Source organism: Muntiacus reevesi, chromosome 7 (assembly GCF_963930625.1).
Source record: "Muntiacus reevesi chromosome 7, mMunRee1.1, whole genome shotgun sequence".
Lineage (NCBI taxonomy): Eukaryota > Metazoa > Chordata > Mammalia > Artiodactyla > Cervidae > Muntiacus > Muntiacus reevesi.
In genome coordinates, this window is record NC_089255.1 from 84479629 (window position 1) to 84502859 (window position 23231).

The 23231-nt window shown below is 45.9% G+C and overlaps 1 non-coding gene across 1 annotated transcript; it reads right to left on the reverse strand.

Moving 5' to 3' along the window:
• Positions 1-8828: 8828 nt before the first annotated feature.
• LOC136172685 (U6 spliceosomal RNA) lies at positions 8829-8935 on the reverse strand. Its single transcript, XR_010664039.1, has one exon. It is a non-coding gene; the product is annotated as a U6 spliceosomal RNA (small nuclear RNA).
• Between the last annotated feature and the right edge of the window lie 14296 nt (positions 8936-23231).

The window sequence follows — 23231 nt, forward strand, 5'->3', positions numbered from 1 at the left end:
AGTTACCATCTACAGTGATTTTGGAGCCCCAAAAAATAAAGTCTGTCACTGTTTCCACTGTCTCCCTATTTGCCATGAGCTGGTGGAAACTGATGCCATAATCTTAGTTTTCTGAATGTTTTACTTAGGAAGAGGCTAAAGTAGGTACATAAGGCTAAAAAAGTGAGGTGATTTGAATAAAGATACTAAGTATGTAATAATATAAGTGGGATGTGAATTTGGTGACCTTTGTGAAAGAGCAGTTAGAATAATGAAGTTGGGCAGCCCTTCTGTAAGAGAAGCTCTGAACTGCCCCCCACTTCCCACCCTGCCCCTGCACTACCTCCAAGCCACCCCATTCCTCCTCTGCCTGGCTGGCTGAGGAAGCTGTCTTGAGTATCTGAGATCCTCCAGGCACGGGCGAGGGTTCGTTCACCGCGAACCCTCAGTGTCCAATGCATGGCTGGCAGATAGGAAGCACTGACAGACTGAATGATAGTCTTATGCCCTGCCTTGTTCTAAAAAACAATCTAAGCAGCCAACACAGAGTGGACTTGTGCAGAATCAAAGCATGACACAAATCCTAGCCTTTCTTTCACAATATACTTATGCTGTCCAACTGGTCAACCACATACTTCTCGTTAGGTTAAAACCAAGCCTTTCTGTCTATTGTCATCCATCCCATTGCTACTGCCCAGGTCAGGCCACCAAAATATCTGTTTGCTGCTATCTCCTATTTGTTGTCCCTGTCTCCAGTCTTACCCCATATACGCCATTTTTTTTTTTTTTACCCAGCAACCAATGGATTGTTTCCAAAATGCAGCACCAGATCCTGATGGCTTCCTGCTGCTCCTTTCAATGTGTCTCAGAGAAAATATCACTAATCTGCCCAAATATGATCTACAGATATTTTGCTTAGGAAGAGGCTAAAGTAGGTATATAAGGTTAAAAGTGAGGTGATTTGAATAAAGATATTAGGTATGTAACAATATAAGTGGGATAACAATATAATGGGTTAGTGCCTGGAGTTTTTCAGGCAAGAGTACTGGAGTGGGTTGCCATTTCTTTCTCCAGGGGATCTTCTCTACCCAGGGATTGAACCCGGGTCTCCCACATTGCAAGCAGACGCTTTACCCTCTGAGCCACCAGGGAAGGCCAAAGTATTAAGTATGTAGCAATGTAAGTGGGATAGGAATTTGGGGATGAATCAATAGTCCTCAGAATGGAAGACAAAGCTTATCATGACCTGGCCTCTGCCTACTTCTCCAATATCATCTCTTACTAATTGCATCCCTTACCCCTCACCAGCCACATTTTATTTTTCTCTGAAAGCATCTTGTGCCTATACCTTTGCACATACCAATCCCTCTGCTCGAAATGTCCTTCCTTTCTTCTTCTTCCTCATTCCTCCTCAATCCTCAGGATCCACTGAAGCTTCATCTCTTTTCAGAAGGCAGCCCAGGACATCCCTGGTGATCCAGCGGTTGACAGTCTGCCTGCCAATGCAGGGGACATGGGTTTGATCCCTGGTCCAGGAAGATTCCACATGCCACGGGGCAACTAAGCCAGTGCCCTTCAACTACTGAGCCAACACCCTAGAGCCTGCAAGCTCAACTACTGAAGCCTGTTCTCTGCACACCATGCTCTGCAACAAGAAGAAGCCCCATCAATGAGAAGCCCATGCACAGCAACTAGCAAGTAGCCCTGAATCGCTGCAACTAGAGAAAGCCAGTGCACAGAAGCAAACACCCAGCACAGCCAAAAATAAAATAAACAAATAAAAATTTTTAAAAAGAGAAGACAGCCCAGACTTCTCAGTCTAAATTTTGTGTTTCCACAGCAACTGCATTTACTTATCATAGTATTTACAATAATGAATCCCAATTTTTGTTTACTTGGCTATCTGCCTCATAAGCCTGTAAGGTCTTTGAAGGCAGGGTCATGGCTTATTCACCTTTGTATCTCCAGAATCCAACCCAATGATGGACTGAGAACAGGCCCTCAGCAAATATTTGACAACTGAGTAGATGATGGCCACAAGCCTGGGGAAGCTCATGATAAATGAGCTTGAAACCATGGAGCCTCTTAAACTCACTAATGCTATTCACCAAATATTTCTATCTTTCCACTTGCTCAGCAGACAGCAGGATTGCACTCCTTGGCCCGCCCTGTGCCACAGCCCGCCCCCCTCACATGGTAGGGACCATGTGATTTTTCTGATCAATAAGTTACAAGCAGGATTACCAAGCATCACTTTTAGGCTGAAGCGTTTAATGCCAGAACTCTCCCTCCCTCTATTTTGAAAACCTGCAATGATCCAGATGGTGGCTCCTCCATCAATCAGAACCCTAGAGTACCAACAACATTGAGTAGAGCCTCCTGCTGACCTGTGATTAGCATGCAGGGTAAGTGAGAAGAACCCTTTGTTACAGTAATTTTCTGACCTTTTTTTTTAAAAAAGCCAGTATAACCCATCACAACTAACACACCCATGTAGCCCCTAGGGCTCGAAGGACTTTAAGCTATATTCTATCCTTTTATCCTCATTCTGGGCCAGTTCACTGCCCATGTTGACCACAGTCTAACCAGCCCTATCTTGCCCAGAAACTAGGAGGAAGAAAGAAAGGAAGAGAGGGAGGGAAGAAGCAAAGCCATCATTACCATTAACCAGGAGTCCCGCCCAACAGCCACTTTGGAGACATGGCTTCAAAACTGTGAAGTCCATGGTGAGTTCACTGTCAGCTATGGCTGGGCACCAGCTGACCTGATTTTTCACTTCCTGCTCTAGCCTCTGAGTCCTTGGGTCCTGGTGTGGGTCTGTGCTTCCCTGGCAGCGTGGGGTATGTGTACCATACAAAACCATACATGTTCCAGGCCTTCTCTCTTACCCATTACTCTTTATTAAGTCTAATTAGAATGCCAATGAATAACATTATTCTAATACACCATGTAATGATTAAGAATAATGGTGATTTCCACTTTTCTTTCCCCTTTCCTCCCCCACCTTCTTTTCCTCTCCTCCCACAGAAAAGCAATGTTTGATTCTTTCTGATTTTTTGCTTGACTTTATTTTTCCACTGGGGCCTGGAAGAGTATTGGCTGGGTAATGATGCCAGTGGTCATCTCATTCTGGCATTTTTGTCACTGGATTCTCACTGCCGGTTACAGAACATGGCATCAGATGTTGCCAGTAGAGATGAAGACAGCACAGAGAGGAGAGCAATCTTGATGGAGTGGACACATTGGGAGGATGCTCTTGTGGACATTTGCTCACTTTTTCATGGCAACTATGCAGGGTAAATGATATTACAATATCATGGCAAGACTGTTCAAGCTGGGCAATATTGGACATGCAAGATGGGTATGCTGCTGCTGCTAAGTCACTTCAGTCGTGTCCGACTCTGTGCAACCCCATAGGAGGCAGCCCACCAGGCTCCCCCAGCCCTGGGATTCTCCAGGCAAGAACACTGGAGTGGGTTCCCATTTCCTTCTCCGACACAGGAACGTGAAAAGTGAAAGTGAAGTCGCTCAGTTGTGTCTGACTCTTAGCGACTCCATGGACTGCAGCCCACCAGGCTCCTCCGTCCATGGGATTTTCCAGACAAGAGTACTGGAGTGGGGTGCCATTGCCTTCTCCAAGATGGGTATGAGAGGTAAATATAAAGGACAGAAAAAGGAGAATAGAGCTGAATTGCTCTCCCTAGCCCCTCTCCCCACCAACAGCGTCACACATACACATACTCACAGGACATTACCAAGTGTAGAAAGCTCTTCCACCCAAGACCTGATCACCTGTTTGCACAGACTTACCAGGATTTGCAGGTGGAAGTGGCGAACTTGATATGTGGGAATTAAAGCTCCACTTCCTCAAATAGAGAGCCTCCTGTCCTCACAACGTCCATCCTGAATCCAGCCTTGAGATGGAAGGATCCGGAAAGCCCGCTGTTAATCTACGATGCACCTCCTCAGTGGGGGTAACGAGCATGGGCTCTAGAATCAGGAGGATCTGGGCAAGTCTCTTAGCTTCTTTGAGCCTCGGTTTTCCCACATATGAGAATGGGAATTATCATGCTTACCTCATCAAACTGATGATTCATATAGAGTGACTAGAACATGGTAGGCACTTAATAAAATATTAACTATAGATAAACTGAGTCTTCATTCATATGTGTTACTTTAGATCTTAGAAAATAGTTTCACTGGGTATAGATCTTAGGTTGACATTTTGAAGATAATATCAACACTGTCTTCTAGTTTTCAATATTGCTATTGATAAGTGACCCATTGCCTAACTGTTATTCCTTTGTAAGTAATCTGTCTTTTCTCTATGGCTACTTTTAAAATCCCTTTTTCTTTAATGTTATGCTATTTCACTGTGATGTATTTGGAATGAATGTCTTTTAATTTATTGTGCTCAGAGTCTGTTGAACACCCAGGATGTGAGGATTGATGTCTCTCAACAACTCTGAGAAATCCTCAGGTCATGTCTCTTTCAAACACTGGTTCTTCTCCATTCTCCTTCCCTTCTTCTGGGACCAGAGACAGGGGTATCCTAGATCGCACACTGCCATCCATGCCTTTAACATCTTTCATATTTTACATATCTTTGCCTCTTTGAACTAAATTCTGGAAAATGTCTGAATCTCTATCTTTCACATTTATTAGTATTTCTTCTTTTCAGTTGTGTCTAATCTTCTGTTTGACCTTTCCCTTGAGACTCAAAGTTTAAGTATTATATGTACAAATCACAATCTACTGATTTTTATCATTTTATCATTTTATCAGTTTATCATTTTATCAGTTCAAAGGAATTGTAGAAACTTTACTCCCCTTTATATTCCTTTGCCCTCCTCCATCGTTATATAATTGCTTTAAATATTTGCTTGTGGCTCAGACTGACACGACTTAGCAGCAGCAGCAGCAGCTGGTAAAGAGTCCACCTGCAATGTGGGAGGCCTGGGTTCGATCCCTGGGTTGGGAAGATGATCCCCTGGAGAAGGGAAAGGCTACCAACTCCAGTATTCTGGCCTAGAGAATTCCCTGGACTGTATAGTCCATGGGGTCACAAAGCATAGGACAAGACTGAGAGACTTTCACCTTCACACACATTTAGAGCCATATCAGACTGTTTTTTTGCTTCAACTGTCAAATGTAGTTTAGGAAAATCTGTTGTACCAATATTTACCCAAATCTCTGCTTACTGTATTCTCTCTTTCTTCCTCATGTTTCAGAGTTCCTTCTTCTACTCTTTCCATTTAAAGAAATTCCCTTAGCCATTCTTTTAAGGCTAGCTGTAATGGCAACAACTTACTTCAATTTTCCTTCATCTTGGAATGTCTTGACTTCCTCCTTTTCTCGTGAAGGATTTTTTTTTTTTCTGGATGTGGGATTCTTGACTGATGGTGCTTTTCTGTGAGCACTTGAAAGCTGTTGGGCCACCTCCTTCTGGACCCATCTTTCTAATGAGAAACCTGCTGCTATTTAAATTCTTTTTTTCCCTGTGTAAGTTACATGTCATTTCTCTTGCTGCTTTCCAGATTTTTTTCTTCGTTTTTAGTTTTCAAAAGTTTGACTATTTTGTGTGTTGGTGTGACTTTCTTTAGGTTTGTGCTGTTTGTGATCTTCTTAACTTCTGAACCTCTAGGTTTGTGTCTCTTGTTAAATTTGGTGAGTTTTCATCATGATTTCTTTTCAACCACACCCTTCTTCTCTCCTTCCAGAACTCTGATGACACAAATGTTAGCTCTTTTGTTAGGTGCATGGGCCTCAGTAGTTGTGGTTCACAGGCTTATTATATGTAGAAATTGCATGTGGAATCTACCCGGACCAGAGATCCATTTCCCCTACACTTGCAGGTGGATTTTCAACCACTGGACCACCAGGGAAGTCCTGTTGTTTCATTTTCAAGTTTACTGATTCTTTCATTTGCACGCTCTACTCTGTTACTGAACCCATCCACTGAGTTTTGTTTTGTTTTTTTTTTCCTTTGGTTATTGTACTTTTCAGTTCTAAAATCTTGACTTGTTTTTATTTATATTTTCTATTACTTTTCTGAGACTTCTTTTTTCTTTCATTTTTTCCAAGCATGCTTGTTGTTTATTGGAACATTTTAAAGTTAGCTGCTTTAAAAATCTTTGTCAACTAATTCTAACATCTCTGTCATTTGGATGTTGGCATCTATTGCTTGTCTTTTTCTTTTCAGTTTGAGATCTTCCTGAATCTTAGTATGATACCTTTTCATTAAGACCTGGTATTATATTATGAAACTCTGGATCTTATTTAAACCGTCTCTTTTAGCTGCATTTTTTTCTGACATCACTTCAGCAGGGGGTGAGGCAGGTACAGCCTTGTACTGCCAGATGGGGACAGAAAACAGGGTTTCCAGAGGGATGGGATGGAGAGGGAGGGGGAGGGGGGATCGGGATGGGGAACACATGTAAATCCATGGCTGATTCATGTCAATGTATGGCAAAAACCACTACAATATTGTAAAGTAATTAGCCTCCAATGAACAAAAATAAATGGAAAAAGAAAGAAAGAAAGAAAGAAAACAGGGTTTCTTATTACTCCTGGGTGAGGGTGGTTCCTCCCGGCTGGGAGGAGTAGGAGTGGCTCATTATTGCTCTCCACGTGGACTCCACTGACACCCCAGAGTGACGGAGGGGCTTCATTACTGACTGATGGGGGAAAGGGTCCCAGCTCCCTACATGGCCTTCCCTGACACTATCCTGAAGCGGGGTTTGGGAGCCTCATCACAGCCTGGCAAGGATGGATGTCTAGGTTCACACTTGGCCTTTGTTGCTGAGAGAGGGGTGCGGCCTCAGTTTTCCTATGGTATTTGGCTAGAATATTAGTTACCAACTAAAAGGTTTTGTCTTGCCTTTCCGGATCCTTTGGATGGGAAGAGAGGGCTTTCGTAGGCGCTTTTAAAATGCTGTGCTTATTGGTGTCCGCAGGTTACCAGCTTCTTCAACTTCCTTTTGGGGGGTTATGAGACAAAACGAAAACACAGAGAATGCACCATAATGTTGTGCTTTGGGCCTCAACATTCTTACCTGGTCTACCGTCTTCTCTTCACCTTTCACAGCATTTTAATGATTGTTTTACATGGAATGTCCAGGGTTTCTAGTTTTACACAGTGGAAGTAATAGGGGGAAGTATGCCTATTCCAGCTCCCCAGAAGCAGAAATCCTATTGTATGACTTTTAAAGTTAGAAAAAACAGTGAGTGTATATGGGTGTGCGTGTTTGGGAGCATCAAGATGCAGGCACATCAAGGCTCACCACTGGTCTCGTGGTTAGGGGCCAGACCCTGGACTGGTACTACCACTGGGGCAGAACAAAATAAGGGGCAACTCCGCCTCACGGAGCTCACCCTGGAGAGGTGAGGCCAGCACGTAGGTAAATAAGTACAAGACCAATTATACTTGCTGTGATGGAAATAGACCCCAGGAAAGAGTCTGGTCAAATCCTCCTGGTGCCTGGCTTCACAGAGGAGAAGATGCTTGAGCTGAGTCCAGTGGAGCTCCAGGCCCATCCCTAGGAAAGACCCACTCTTGGTGGGTCAAGGTGGGGGCATCACATTTGTGGGAGTGAGGAGCAGGTGAGCACTGAAAAAATTAAAGAAATATAGAGAATATAAAGAAAGCTGAACACTGAAAAATTGATACTTTTGAACTATGGTGTTGGAGAAGACTCTTGAGAGTCCCTTGGACTGCAAGGAGATCCAACCAAGTCCATCCTAAAGGAAATCAGTCCTGAGTATTCATTGGAAGGACTGATGCTGAAACTGAAACTCCAATACTTTGGCCACCTGATTCGAAGAACTGACTCATTGGAAAAGACCCTGATGCTGGGAAAGATTGAAGGCAGGAGAAAGGGATGACAGAGGATGAGATGGTTGGATGGCATCACCGACTCAATGAGCATGAGTTTGAGTAAGCTCCAGGAGCTGGCGATGGACAGGGAGGCCTGGTGTGCTGCAGTCCATGGGGTCTCAAAGAATCGGACATGACTGAGCAACTCAACTGAACTGAACTGAACTGAGAAGCAGGTGAGAGCATCTGCAGCAAAATAGTTTAGAGCAGCACATTAAATTTTAATGTGCATGTGAATCACCAGGGTATCTTGTTAAAATGCAGATTCTGGTTCAGTAGATCTGGAACAGGATCTAAGATTCTACATTTTTTTTTCTTTTTTTCTTTTTCTTTTTTAAATTTATTTAATTTTTTTTATTAGTTGAAGGCTAATTACTTCACAACATTTCAGTGGGTTTTGTCATACATTGACATGAATCAGCCATAGAGTTACACATATTCCCCATCCCGATCCCCCCTCCCACCTCCCTCTCCACCCGATTCCTCTGGGTCTTCCCAGTGCACCAGGCCCGAGCACTTGTCTCATGCATCTCACCTGGGCTGGTGATCTGTTTCACCATATATAATATACATGCTGTTCTTTCGAAACATCCCACCCTCACCTTCTCCCACAGAGTTCAAAAGTCTGTTCTGTACTTCTGTGACTCTTTTTCTGTTTTGCATATAGGGTTATCGTTACCATCTTTCTAAATTCCATATATATGTGTTAGTATACTGTAATGTTCTTTATCTTTCTGGCTTACTTCACATTGTATAGTGGGCTCCAGTTTCATCCATCTCATTAGAACTGATTCAAATGAATTCTTTTTAACAGCTGAGTAATACTCCATGGTGTATATGTACCACAGCTTCCTTATCCATTCGTCTGCTGATGGGCATCTAGGTTGCTTCCATGTCCTGGCTATTATAAACAGTGCTGCGATGAACATTGGGGTGCACATGTCTCTTTCAGATCTGGTTTTCTCAGTGTGTAAAAAATATGGAACGCTTCACGAATTTGCGTGTCATCCTTGCGCAGGGGCTATGCTAATCTTCTCTGTATCGTTCCAATTTTAGTATATGTGCTGCCGAAGCAAGCACAGATTATACATTTCTAACAAGCTCCCTAGTGATGCCCATGGTGCTACCAGTCCATGAACCACAATTTTAGTAACAAGAGTACAGTATAGACTTTGGAGTCAAAGTGTTCAAATACTGGCTCTGGCACCAACGAAAGAGGCAAGGCAGTTAAACTCCCCTCAGTTCAGTTCAGTTCAGTCGCTCAGCCATGTCCGACTCTTTGCGACCCCATGGACTGCAGCACACCAGGCTTCTCTGTCCATCACCAACTCCCGGAGCTTGCTCAAACTCACGTCCATTGAGTCAGTGATGCCATCCAACCATCTCGTCCTCTGTCATCCCCTTCTCCACCTGCCTTCAATCTTTCCCAGCATCAGGGTCTTTACCAATGAGTAAGTTCTGCATTTATAAAATGAAAATAGCAGTAGTTCCTGCCCTATAGGGCTACACTGAGGACTAAAGAGGCGATGTATGAACAGTGTCCGGTATGTAGTCAGCACGCAGCGAAGTAGCGAGCACCAGGCTCATTTCTCTGTGGTTCTCCAGCTGCCCTCCCCACCCCCCGACCCTGATCACTGGTTGCACAAGGCTACTGGGGCTGTATGGGCCTGGTGATGGCACGTGTAGGGTTAAGGCTTGGGCTCTTGCCCAGAGAAAAATGTTTTGTGTTGAGGAGTTGCTGCTGGGAAGGAAAAGGAGGGGGGAAAGAAGGCCCCTTTTTTATTATTCTGAGGTGCATTTTAATTTGCACAAGCGACGTTGTGTCTGTGATGGATGGCACAGAGGGAAAAATTACAGCCCAGGAAGCCCAGCAAAGGGGGAAAAAAATAAAAGAGATCTAGCAAGGATTAAAAACAGTGCATTGTGATACTGCATCCTGATCAGGGGCTGGGGGCTGGGGAGGCCCGGGAGGAGGTGCCCGGGGTGGAAGGTGCCAGGCAGTTTGGTTTTCTTGCCTCTGACTTCCTCTTTTTGCATTTGATTCTCCGCTCCCTGGTATCACCATCATCTCCGGGTCACCCAGCTGGGAACTTTTAGGGCAACCTCTTTGATCTTTTCTCCCAATAACAAAACATGGGGACTTCCCTGGTGGCCCAGTGGTTAAGAATCCGCCTGCCAATGCAGGCCACACAGGTTCGATCCCTGGTCCAGGATGATCCCACATGCCGCAGGGCAACTAAGTCAACACACCACAACCATTGAGCCCACAGACGATGACTGCTACGCTGGGGTGTCTAAAGCCTGTGCTCTGCAACAAGAGACACCACCACAGTGAGAAGCCCATGCACCGCAACAAAGAGTAACATAACCCTTGATCTCTGCAACTAGAGAAAGCCCGCGCACAGCGATGCCAAAAATTAACTAATTAATTTAAAAAAAGAAAGTCCCAAACCACTACTCCTAACATCCTCAAATACAAACAGAAAAACTCTGCAGGAACTTTGGCACGCTTCCTCTTCTGGGGTCGTTGGACATCATAGCAACACACAAGGGCAGAACCAGAGCAGCCAAGAATTAGGGATCTAAATAAGACAGCTCATGTCCTAATTGCTCAGAGTAGATCATTGATGGCCACATGGAAAGGAGTTACAGACATCCTTCTCCTTGGCAACTGTTAGCAGTAGCTCAGAGCATGGTTCTGGAGTGGGATTCAGAGACGTGGGTTTGCAATTTGACTTTTCTACTTAACAGCTGTGTGACCTTGGGCAAGTTACTTAACCCCTCTGTTTCTGTTTCTTTAACACTAGAATAGGGATAAAATAGTACCTGTCTCACTATCTTGCAAGGACTAATGTGAAGATCAAATAAAATAGTGAGATTCTACCTTGGAAAAAAAAAATATTGGCAAGCAAGATTCACAGGGGTGAATAGAGTTAGGAAGGGCAGTGATTCTGGCAATAAAACTGGCTGACCAGGAAGCCAGGCAGTCCAAGCCAATCCAACCAAAGGCAGACAGGAGGCCTCCACATTCATCTTCAAGACTCTCAGGGAGAAGACCTCGAAACATGCCTGATCCAAGAGTTGATCTACTTCTATCCTCAGCTCAGGGCAGCTTCCTCTTAACAAGTCCTTGGAGGTGGAGGGGGGCGGGTAGCTGGCCATTGTCTTCTAATGTCCCCAGCTGAACTAAGGGAGGCTGCCCACCCTCTTTCCCTTTAGGAGTGACATTCAAGCAAATCTAAAGCTTCTCTGTGCAAGACACCCACTCCACAGCCTGCCACCTCTTAGCCACAGCTGGGCAGGAAAACAGCAGTGATGTTTCTCATAGGCAGCTCACTAAATGTTGATGATGCAGGAGTAAGAACACCTTAGATGTTGTCAGGGACCCTCATGGGACACTTCTACAATTAGCAGCTCTCTTCCAGAGCTAGACACCTCTCACTTCCTCACTCACTTATCAATAATCCATAGAATCAATAATTGTTGACTACTTCTTTGTGCCAGTTTTAAGTATCATATATATATATATATATATATATATTCAATTAATCCTCAAAACAATCTAAGAGATTTATAATGTTATTATCCACTTTTTATAGATAAGGAAACAAAAGGATGAGAGAAATTAAGAATCTTGCTCAAGGTCACAAAACGTAGATACACTAGAGCTGGGGTCCATCCTCAGATAGTCGGACTTCAGAGCCAAGGGTTCTGCCCTCTGCTGTAACAGAGGACATATACGACACTAGTATGTCATAGGTGCACAGGACACCTGCAAACCCTCCTGGGCATATACGAGTACTGTAAGTTAGTTTTCTCTGAGCTGTGTCCGTACTGTGAATACGAACATTGAAGAGTTGATTTGAGTTATCTGGGGCTTCCCTGGTGGCTCAGACGGTAAAGAGTCTGCCTGCAATGCAGGAGATCGAGGTTCAATCCCTGGGTGGGGAAGATCCCCTGGAGAAGGAAATGGCAATTCACTCCAGTATTCTTGCCTGGAGAATTCCATGGACAGAGGAGCCTGGTGGTCTACAAGCCACGGGGTCACAAAGAATCGGACGCGACTGAGGAACTAACACTCACTTTCATGCTTTAGGGTGGGGCACAATTTGCTGGCGTGAGTGCCCAGGAATTACCAAGAAAGATTCTGCTTCCCTGGACTTGTGGGAGCATTGCCCTGTGCATATATAAGAGACCACAGACAGGGCAAAATATTCAATCAAGTGACAGAAAAATCAACAACTGCTTGCTTTCAGAGACTCTGAGAACTTTATTTTCCTGTCTTTCTAGTAACTGTTTGCCATTATTATTATATGGTGTTCTCTTGAGTCTTCTTCTGCACTTGGCTCCTGGGATACCCATGTTTTTCTACCACTCTGATTTCTTTTCCCCATCCAGCCCCCTGTGGGGTCTGAGTTTTGGGGAAGATTTAGGACCACAGGGAAAAGTCTTAAAGACAGTTCCTTTAAAGGAAAATGCTCTGAGATGGAGGCATAAAGCCCAATGAGGAAGCACTTCCTTGGTTGTGCCTTTTGTCACCTGTGAGACAGCAATGGAGGAATCATCTGCAGCTAGATGAGCCAGGCTAGAGTCTTGGTCTGCTGTCTGACCTCTCTGAGCCTCAGTTTTCTGTTTCATAAAGTGAGATAACTCTTATTCTTTCTGCTTCAAAGATTGTTAAAAGAGCTTAAAAAGTTAGTAAAGATTGTTACTAGCTGTGATCCAGTCATCAAATCTAATTAGCCATAGAGGATGACTTCCTGTGGGATATCAATACAAGATAAGGTTCCTCTTCCCAAGACTCTCTCCACCGTGAACAACTGTGAGGAGTCTGAAATTCTACCATTAGTGATGTACTTGTTTGGATCTACCATCATCCTATAAAAGCATGAATCCTTTGGAAGTGATGATATCTTCAGTTTTATCAGGTTATCCCTTAGAGAAAGGGTTGTTAATATTTCTGGAAGTAAGACCAGACCTTGTTTGAGAGTCTGATGAAATCTATAGATGCTCTATCCAGAAACATGCACAAATTTGGGGAGGTGGAATCATAAACCAGCTTCCTTGCCTTGTCCACGGTGCAGTCGGTAAGGAGCTTGGCTGCAATGGACATCTGCTCTTTATGCTTGCCCTGCGGGCCCATCCTCTGCTTTTGGTAACAGCTACTTACTTCTCCTTGGGGACCAATTACAACAGAGAGGACCAATTTTCTCAAACACACCAGTGACTTCTCACCGTGAGCACCTGCTGGAGGGCTCTCTCTGCCCACAGAAACATGCTCAGGCTATGTGCCTGGAGCAGGTAAGACGTGTGGGGAGTTAACACCCCCAGGAGCAATCCTTAGCTGAACATCATTTGTGCACTGGTGGGTAAATGCCCCACTTCCTCAGCGGTCAGGTGGGACAACTTCAAAGCTGCTTCCACACAATCTTCTGGGGCCCTTGGTGGAGCTGAACCCCAGTGGCCCTTAATGTAACCTGCTCATTAACGCCCTTCTATTATTTCTTCACTTCCCCATCTGCCTTTTCCACGCCCCTAATGATGGGGGCTTCCCTGGTGGCTTAGGCAGGAAAGAATCCACCTGCAATGCAGAAGATCTGCGTTCAATCCCTGGGTCAGGAAGATTCCCTGGAGAGGGAAATGGCAACCCACTCCAGTGTTCTTGCCTGGAGAGTTCCATGGACAGAGGAGCCTGGCGGGCTACAGTCCACGGGGTTGCAAAGAGTTGGTATGACTGAGCAACTAACACTTTCACTTTCAACGATGCTTTCTGGGGCCACCTTCCAGATAAAACACCTCCCCCCAAACCCTTATCTCAGGGTCTGTCTTTGGGGGAACCTAACCAAAGACCCCACTTTCCCACCATCCTTGGTTCACAAACTTGAGGTGGAGCTAATCCTACCCCTTTTCTTGAGGTGGGCACCTGACCCAAGCAGTGGCACTGAGGTCATCCCCGGGACTTTTGCAGAAAGCACAGCAAAGGAGGCACTGCCTTTTTCACTGGGGTCACTGTCTGCAAAGACCAGGAAGGCCTGGAGTTACCAGGGTCAGCCTTGCCACCAGGTAGAGAATGAGCAAGGCCAAGAAGGCTGAGAGAGGGAGGAGGGATGAAAGCACCCAGGGCTCAGCTCCACGTGGGACCACACCTACCCGTGCACCCTTCTGTGACATGAGTCAATGAAGCCCTTAGCTGGCTTACAGCGTTGTACCTCCTTACTCCAGGAGGTGATGTTCTTCAAAGGACACTCGGGAGTTTCTTGTGCTATCTCTCCGGGTCTGCAGCTTCCGAGGTGGCTGAGTGCAGGAAACCCATGCCAGCCCAGCAATCCCCTGGAGAGAGAAGCATATTCTTATCGTTACCCCCAAGCAATGCACCTCTGATCGGGACAGGGGAGGGCTCCCCTTCCTGGCTTGTGATCCTATCTCCTCCTCAGTGGGTCCCCAGGCTAGACAACAGGCTCACGGGAGTCCAGGGCCACTGTCCTTTGCAGGCCTTGTGGTGGGAGCTTTCAGAGGCAGAGCAGACATGATTCAGCCCCAGACACGGGGTCTGGCTAGGTTGGAGCTAACCTGTGTCGTGTCTGCATTGGCTGCCTCCACCTCAGCCCTAACCTTCTATTCCACTGGGATGTCAAGATAAAACACTCAGCACTGTGCCTGGCACATAATGAAGCTCTATTTAATTAGTTAAAAAAAAATTTTTGCCATGCTACAAGACATGTGGAATCTTAGTTCCCTGACCAGGGATTGAACCCAAACCCCTGCCTTGGATTGAACCCAAACCCCTGCATTGGAGCAGGGCTTCCCTCATAGCTCAGTTGGTAAAGAATCTGCCTGCAATGCAGGAGATCCCGGTTCAATTCCTGGGTCGGGAACATCTGCTGCAGAAGGAATAGGCTACCCACTCCAGTATTCTTGGGCTTCGCTTGTGGCTCAGCTGGTAAAGAATCCGCCTGCAATGCAGGAGACCTGGGTTTGATTCCTGGGTTGGGAAGATCCCCTGGAGAAGGGCAGGGCTACCCACTCCAGCATTCTGGCCTGGAGAATTCCATGGACTGTAAAGTCCATGGGGTCCCAAAGAGTTGGACATGACTGAGTGACTTTCACTTTCACTTTCCTGCACTGGAAGTGCAGAGTTTTAGCCACTAGACCCCTAGGGAATTCCAATGGGGCTTTAATAAGGGGCAGCTGTTACTATAGTACTGTTACTACTATTGCTGTCTTCACTGCCCTCCTTGGGTCAGGTCCTTAGCACTTTTGGATTTTGGCAACAGCTTCTTAAATTTATCTTGTCACCAGTATTCCCTCCTCTTCACATCCAAACTCTGTACTGGGGGACCTGTGTCCGCCCCTGATTGGATCCTACTCTTCCTCTCTAGCACGTGTTTCCTCATCCATCTTTCTCTGAATACACTGGACCTTCATTTCTTGCTCGTGCAATTCTGCCTGCCTGGACTATTTCTCATACCTTACTATCAGAATTCTGCCAGTTCTTCCAGGTAATGTCAGCGATCTTCCCCTCTGTGTTAGTCAGGTTGGTCTCAGTAACAAATAGCCCCTAGATCTCCGTGACACGTGAGTGCATAGGAAAGGGTCCTTCTTCACACACATTGCAGTTTCACCATGGTCTGCCCCGTGGAACCCTCACAGGAGAAGCCAGGTTCCACCATCTAGAAGGCAGCCAGTGGGTGTCACCCATTCCACCCAGGTGGTGAATGGAAGGCACACAAAGTGTTCTCAACCCCTTGCCCGTGACTGATTCAGGGACAAGGCTGGGCTAATTTCAGCCGACAAGATGTGAAGAGAGACTTCTTGGGGCTCAGGGGGAAAGATCTTCTTCAGTCTCACCAGACAGACAGTCCCACAAAGACAGGCTGCTCAAGAGCAAAGCCACACAGCTCCCTAGTGGGTGTTGCATTTGTTTCCTGAGACAAATCCTGTAACAAAAAATAGTTTTAAAAAAATAGAAACATGTTCTTTTAGAGGTCCAAGGCCAGAAGTCCAAAATCAAGGCATTGGCAGGATTGGGAGACTGTAGGGGAGCATCCTTGCCTCTTCCAGCTTTTGGAGGCTCCAGGCATTCGTTGGCTGGTGCTTGTATAATCCAGTCTCCGCCTCTGTCTTCACATGGCCTCCTCCTCTGTGCCCATGTCCCCTTCTGTCTGTTATAAGTATGTGTGCATGCTAAGTCACCTCAGTCGTGTCCAACCCTTTGCAACGCTATTGACTGTGGCCTACCAGGCTACTCTGTCCATGGGACTCTCCAGACAAGAATAACTGGAGGGGGCTGCCATTTCCTCCTCCAGGAGATTTTATAAGTTGTAGGTTATAAGTATACCTATTGTTAGATTTAGGACTCAGCAGGCCAATCTAGGATGATCTCATTTCAAGATCCTTAACTTAACTATATCTCAAAGGACCCTTTTCCAAATAAGGTCATATTCATAGGTTCTGGGGCATGGATGTATCTTTTGTGGGGACCCCTTTCACCCCACCCCAGTCATTTACCAATTTTGAGGAAAGCCAGCCTGAGAACAACACTAACATGTTGGGAGAAGGCAGAGCCAACAAAGAGCAAAGAAAGCCAGCGTCTTGATCACTCCGTGCCTGAAGCTAACACTACCTCTCCACTTCCTACATGTGAGATAAGTTCCTTTGTCAGTCAAAGGAGGTTTTCTATTACATGCACCCCTCAGCTTTGACCACCTGCATTTGTCCCCATCCCTTGGGGATCTTGAGAGATATTGACCTGGACTCAGATTTCTCTGGCCAGGTAGACCTTGGTTCCTCTGGTCGTGGGCACCCACTGCACAGCACACACTGTTTCCTGGGGGTAATTCTGTCCTTCAGCTATCTCTCGGGTTTCCCACCCTCCCCTGTTGGTGTCACTCTGGCTGAATTATACATGAAGCTCTAATTGATCAGTCATTAACCTCACCTTCGTGGAGACCATCGATGTGATCAGGAATCTGCCTCTGCTGAGCTCACCTCTGCCAGTAGCAGCCTGGGCCCACCCCTCGCCCCTGCAGTTCATGGCTTCCGTTGATCACACCTTTGTTCATAGGCCTTCAGCCGAGCCCCATCCCAGAGACGGTCCCTGTCCATGCCAATTTAAATCAATTTTGCCAGTCAGATTTCATGAGACACTGAATCAAAAGCTTTTCGAAAAATCAAAAAGCACTAAATCTTCAACGGACCCTCTTCCCACTAACATTACAAATTAGTTCGAATAAAAAAGCATTATGGTTTCCCGGCATGACGTCTGCGTAAACCTGCCATCTCAGTTTATGGCTCAGGCCTCCGTTGCCCTCCAGCTGCTTACTGGATTTTCTACTCGTAAAATTTATCGTAAATTTTTAATCATAAAATTTGTTCTATGGCTTGCCTACAAACAGAACTTATGGCTTCCCTGGGGTGAAATTGCTGGAATCGGTTTTCTTCCCGTTTTTCAAGCCCAGTTCCACGTTTTTCCTCTCCAAGCGGTCTCCTGTGGTTCACTCTCTTTTTGAAAGTAGATGTCAAGAGTTCCTGAAGTTCATTAGCTAATTCTGGCCAGACCTCTCAGTTCGTGCGCTCTGATTTATGCATCTCCCTAGCATTTAATTTTTCTAAGTGACCCTTTACCTGTTTTTTTTATTATGACTTACTAATTGCACCCATTTCCTGACTTTATTTTTCTTATTAAAGACAGGTTTTAATAGGTGGTTCATTTCTCAGCCTCTTAAGGGCCCTGATTAATTTCACTCACCTCCCAGTCACTCAGGAATGGATCCCCTTTCTTGCTAATATTTCTTTGCCCCTGACCTGACAGGTCTGGAGTTTGTACTTGAGTGGCAGGTAGATGCCGAGGTATAGGCACAGGGTCTGGTTCAAATTCTGCCTCCACCACATCTAGGTTGCATGACGTTACCTGAACTTCTTTCGTCTAGTTTCTTCAGCAGTAAAAGGAGGACAGTGGAACCAAAATCCTCATGGTGGGGGACTTTCCTGGTGGTCCAGTGGTTAAGAATCTGCCTTGTAAAGCAGGCGATGCGGGCTCCATCCCTGGTCTGCGAACTGAGATTCCCAAATGGCTCGGAGCAACTAAGCCCACACACAACTGGAGTCCATGTGCTGCAACAAAAGATCCCACATGCTGCAACTGAGACCCGACGTGTCCAAATTTTGAAACAAGAAAAAAACTCATGGCGTAATTCAGAGAGACAGGGCAAGCTGTCTAGGTCCTAGCACGTGGTAAGCACTTAGTAAACGTTAACTATGCTTTGTAAACACTATGCTTTGGGAGAGAAACTCTCTTTCATTTAAATAGTCTCATCTAATTCATCCTTTTCTGAGCAACTTCTATGATTCTAGCATTCAGTCAGGTTGAAGAGGGGGTGGTTACAGAGCAGAATACCATCACCTGGTTTCCAATCCCAGGTTCTTTTCTTGATAGTACACTACCTACCTCCCAGCTCTCAGAGCCTTAGTTCTCAGCCTCTGGCTGCAGAGAATTCCAGGGCAAAGAAACAAATTTGAACTCTTGTGCCCATGGGGGCCCACCTGCCTTATCACTCATGGGCACTGAGCTGGCATGCGATCTTGAGTCCACTGACTCTCCAAATCAGGACTTTTCAACGTTGGCTGCTCTCTGGAATCACCTGGAGAACTTAAAAAGATCCCGATGTCCAGGTCATGTCTCAGAGCCAATCAATCAGAATCTCTGGGGTGGGACCCAGGCATCCGTTATTTCTGAAAGCTTCCCAGGCATTGCCAACCTGCAGCCACAGCTAAAAGGCTACTCTCTCACGCCAATGCTTCTCAAGCTCTGGAGTAAACTGGAATCACTCAGAGGGCTTACTAGCCATCAAATTGCTAGGTCCATTCCAGGTTTTCAGTAGCTCTGGGATGGGGCCCGAGGATTACATGTCCTAATGAGTTCCCAGGCACTGCCCTGCTGGACCACATGCTGAGAACCACTGCTCTCGATGGCCTGACTCCCATCTCACCCAATCACGCAGATGCTCCTGAATGTCCGATCTGCTGTGCATCTCCCCTCTGCGTTACCCGCTCTGGTGAGACCCCTGCCCCCAGAGCTCCATACAGACCCTGTATATACAAGAAGAGAGGACTTCAATAAAATAGGAGACATGAGGAAATTCGGCCTCAGATAAATTGGATTGATTATGAAATGAAAGGGCAGGGGGCAGAAGAGTTAATTAACTTGAATGTCTGTGTCACTTATTTAATATATCCCTTCAATAGTGAGAGGTGATGATTTCATCCCGTGACTGGCAGCTTTGGTCACAGCCGAGGAAGACAGGCCACATTGGAAAAATCTGCTCTCAATCAGATCTGCCACTTCGGATGGTGGGACTGTGGCCAAGCTGCTGACGGACCAGTTTCCCACTCTGAAAACGGAGGGTTATGACGATGCTTGCTTCTACTAGAGCTGTGAGGCTTAGATGAAGAAACATTTGAAAGTGCCTGCTCAGTAAACGGGGTGCATGGCTTTCTAAGTGGCACAGTGGTAAAGAATCCTTGCCTGCCATTTCAGGAGACGCAGGAGATGCAGGTTCAATCCCTGGGTTGGGAAGATCTCCTGGAGTAGGAAATGGCAGGGGATTTCCTACTCTGTCCATTGAAAATTCTTGGAATTTCCCATTTCAAGAAAACTTTGCCTGGAGAATCTCATGGACAGAGGAGCCTGGTGGGTTACAGCCCATGAGGTCTCAAAGAGTTGGACGTGACTGCGCGCACACACACAATCGATAAATGGCAGCTATCATTATTACTATTATTAATCCCATATGATAATTCTTGGCTTTGCTCCTTTCAGTGCCCCTCGGGTAAATATTCTCAGCAATGAATTATGCTTACAGTTTAGTGGAGGGAACCTTTGTCTCATCCAATTAGCAGGGGCACACGTATTGGTTAATGACAGCTGCTGCATTTACACGGGTAGCTCAGAACCCAGTTCTATGATGTTTTGACAATCATCTTTAGCCCAAGTTTTCTGGTATGTTTTTCTCCTATTACTTAACTCAGTCTCATTCATTACCACTAGCTAATTTCATCTCTCCACTGGCTTCTCAGATCTCCCAAAAGAAGCCCTGCCATTCTCTGCTGTGTCTCACTGGATGGCCACTCAGTCATGCTTGATGGTGGATGGATATGAGATCTAAATGAATATGAATGACCTAAAATCCTACAGAGCAATGAGTGATTTAAAAGCAGTAAATTATTAAATGCATGGAAAACATGAAGAGTCTGGGTCTCACTGGACTCATCTGTGAGGTGGAATCAATTCTATTTTAACTAACATTGGATGAGAACAGGGAAGTCAACAGTGAAGAGAAAAGAACATTGCGAGTCGTGAGTTCAGATTCCAGACCTACCTGCTCCTTCCCTTCTCGCTCTTTAATGGGCAGCGTCCTCAACCTCTCTAAGCCTTGAGCTCCTGAGGTGTAAAGTGAAATTAAGGATGTCTCCACTGTGGGCTCCTGTGAGGTTAGCAGGTACGACATGTGTGGGTATACCCGGCATAGTGCCTGTCCCCTTGGAGGTTCAGTTAACCCTTGACTCTACTCTGGCTTGTAAGGATTTGGATCCAACCACCCTGCAGCTTCCCTAGAGCCAGGCTAGTGGGGGGAGGCGGAGGAGGCAGGCAAGGCACCTGCATCATTTAAGGAGACCCTAACTCTCAGGGTTGTGCAAGTACAGGGGGTCAGCCCAGAGAGTCATCTCCTCCTTAAATGATACTCCTAAGATACTTCATTTGAAGCACCTTAGTCTCCACCTGGGGCTTCTGCATGACTTTTAATATCTCCAAACTCTGTACATAATTTAATTTAAATGACCGTCATGAAATTGGCTTGGAATCTTCTTTGAGGGTTCTCAAACCTACTGGAATATATAGTTTTCAGATCTAATCAAAACAGACAGCAGGGCTTCCCTAGTGGTCCAGTGGTTAAGAATCCAATTGCCAACACAAGGGACATGGGTTTGATCCCTGGTCTGGGAAGATCCCACATGCCACCGGGCAACTAAGCCCAAGGGCCACAACTTCTGGGTCTGCACTCTAGAGCCCTTATGCCACAACAACTGAGCCTGTGTGCTGCGTCTACTGAAGTCTGCACGCCCTGGGGTCCGTGCTCACAATGAGAAGCCCGCACACTGCAGCTCGAGAGTAGCCCATGCTCGCCACAACTAGAGAAAGCGCGTGCACAGCAATGAAGACCCAGCACAGCCAAAATAAATACACAAATGAACAGGTTAAAAAACACGATGGTTAAGTGGTGATGCTAGCTCAACACGCAAAAGCCCAAGGGCGGCAGGGCTGGATTCCTGTCCCCATGGAGGGCCCATGCTACACCTCCCAGTCCCACCTGAACACAATCCTTTCCTTCCTTGGCTTGTCAGGTTTGGACCTCTCTCATCTCCATGAGGTAGGAAGCTTAGTTAGGGTTCTCCCAGTTAAAGCAATTATGAGATGAGGAAATGAGTGAGTTCTATAAGGTCCCCAAGCTGATCAGATTTGATCAGCACAGGTTAGACCAGTATTTCTCAAAGCAGAGTTAGAGACCGCTGGGGGTACTTGTCCATGTCCAGATTTCTGGGCCTGGGCGCTACAACAGACCTCCCGATGCAGTCCCTGGAGATGGGACTGGAATGGGCGGAGACACTCGTGGAGGTCCTAACTTCACTGACTTCTGTGTCCTGGTCCCATGTTGGCCATCACACCACATACCTGGGTGTCCAGGACAGAATGATGCTTTACCAGCCTGTAATATGTGCACTGTGGGTGCTGCTTTGTATGAAGTTATAAGTCCACTGATACAGCAGCTAAGCATGCATTTTTATAATATTGGGAAAAATATAACTGCCACCTTAAGTACACAAGTTCATGAATTTTTGCTTAAAGTTAAATTTTGAAATCGATTTAAAGTTGATGCTAAGAAAAGATGGCACATATAGTACTACAATTTGACCAAAATTGTGAAAGTGATACACAGTGATTATAGCGTGGAAAACACAGCTTTGGGTGATTCCAAGTCAGGAACAGAAATGAAGCTGGAAGGCAGGGTTGCTTCTAAAGGAATTTTTAATGCCCTGCAGAGACTCACTACCTCTGTGCATCAACCACGGCCAGCAGCCCATAAATGGCATGATAAATATTTACAGCGACCATTGTCATCATGCTGGCTGCCAGCGGGAGTGTGAAGTTCTCCTCTTAGGGACAATCCACAGCCCATTCCAACAGGTTGTCAGAACCCTAGACTCAAATCCATCCAGGGCTGCAGACCAGGAAGCAGGCCGAGGATGGACATGGCATCCTTCTCACACCTTCAGAAGGCTTTCCCGGGGCCGCTGCTACCCGGGGAGGTTCTTCCCCACAGCTTCCCAAGGAACCAGTGCAGACGGCCAGGTAGGCAGGGGCCTGGGATGTGGGCAGGGGCTTTGTGCAAGGAAGAGATGACAGAGAAAGAAAGAGAGGAGAATGGGGGCGGGGAGGGGGGAGACGGGAGGAGAAAGAAAAAAGGAAAAGCCGGGGGTAGTGGGGGGAAGGCATTTGAAAAATTAAAAGGCAAGTCCCCATCAGATGGTGTTGGGCAAGGAAAGCGTGTTACAGGCAGGAGTAATTGGTAATCGGAGCTGATGTGAAGAAGAGATGATTTATGGGAGCATGCAGACAGGGGTGGAATAATTTTTGGAGCATAACGGGGAACTTACTGAACGCCTGAAACTCAGCTACTTATCCACTCGTTCTTGTGATGAATTAGCTCTTGTTTAAAGTAACCGTGGCTCCATTTTTCATTCTGATTACTACACTTGATATCTTTCTCTCCCTCTGTTTCCCTCTGACCACTGCCCCCTTACCAGGTTCTGGGTGCAGAGGCACCGGCTTTGTAGAAACACGTCACTCCTCCTCCTTACCCCCACCCCCATCCCCTATAGCAATATTAACTCTGAACAGCCAAGTCTAAAAGCACTTGAAATACACGAAGATTAGGAGCAGGCAGAATTAGCGAAGATTTTAGATGCAAGGCTGGCCTGCTTGTGCATCCTGAAGAATGGTGATTCCTCCGCTATCTGATATGAAAATTCTCTCTCCCGGCCCGTCTACTGTCCTTAAAAGTGTGCGGTCGAGAGCACACCATCCACTTGGCTGGAACACTCCTTTCGGGATGGAAAGGCTTTTGAGGACCCTGGCAAGCTTCACAAGAGAGAAATCAAGACAAACAATGTCCTACACCAACTACCCCTCCTGGCCAACATTTTAAAAATTCAACTTAATCAGTTTAAAATTGATTTTGTGCAAAAGGTCTAGGTATACCAGGATCAAGTTTTTATTATTAAAATTTTTTTTCTTGAATAAATATACCACCTTCAAAAA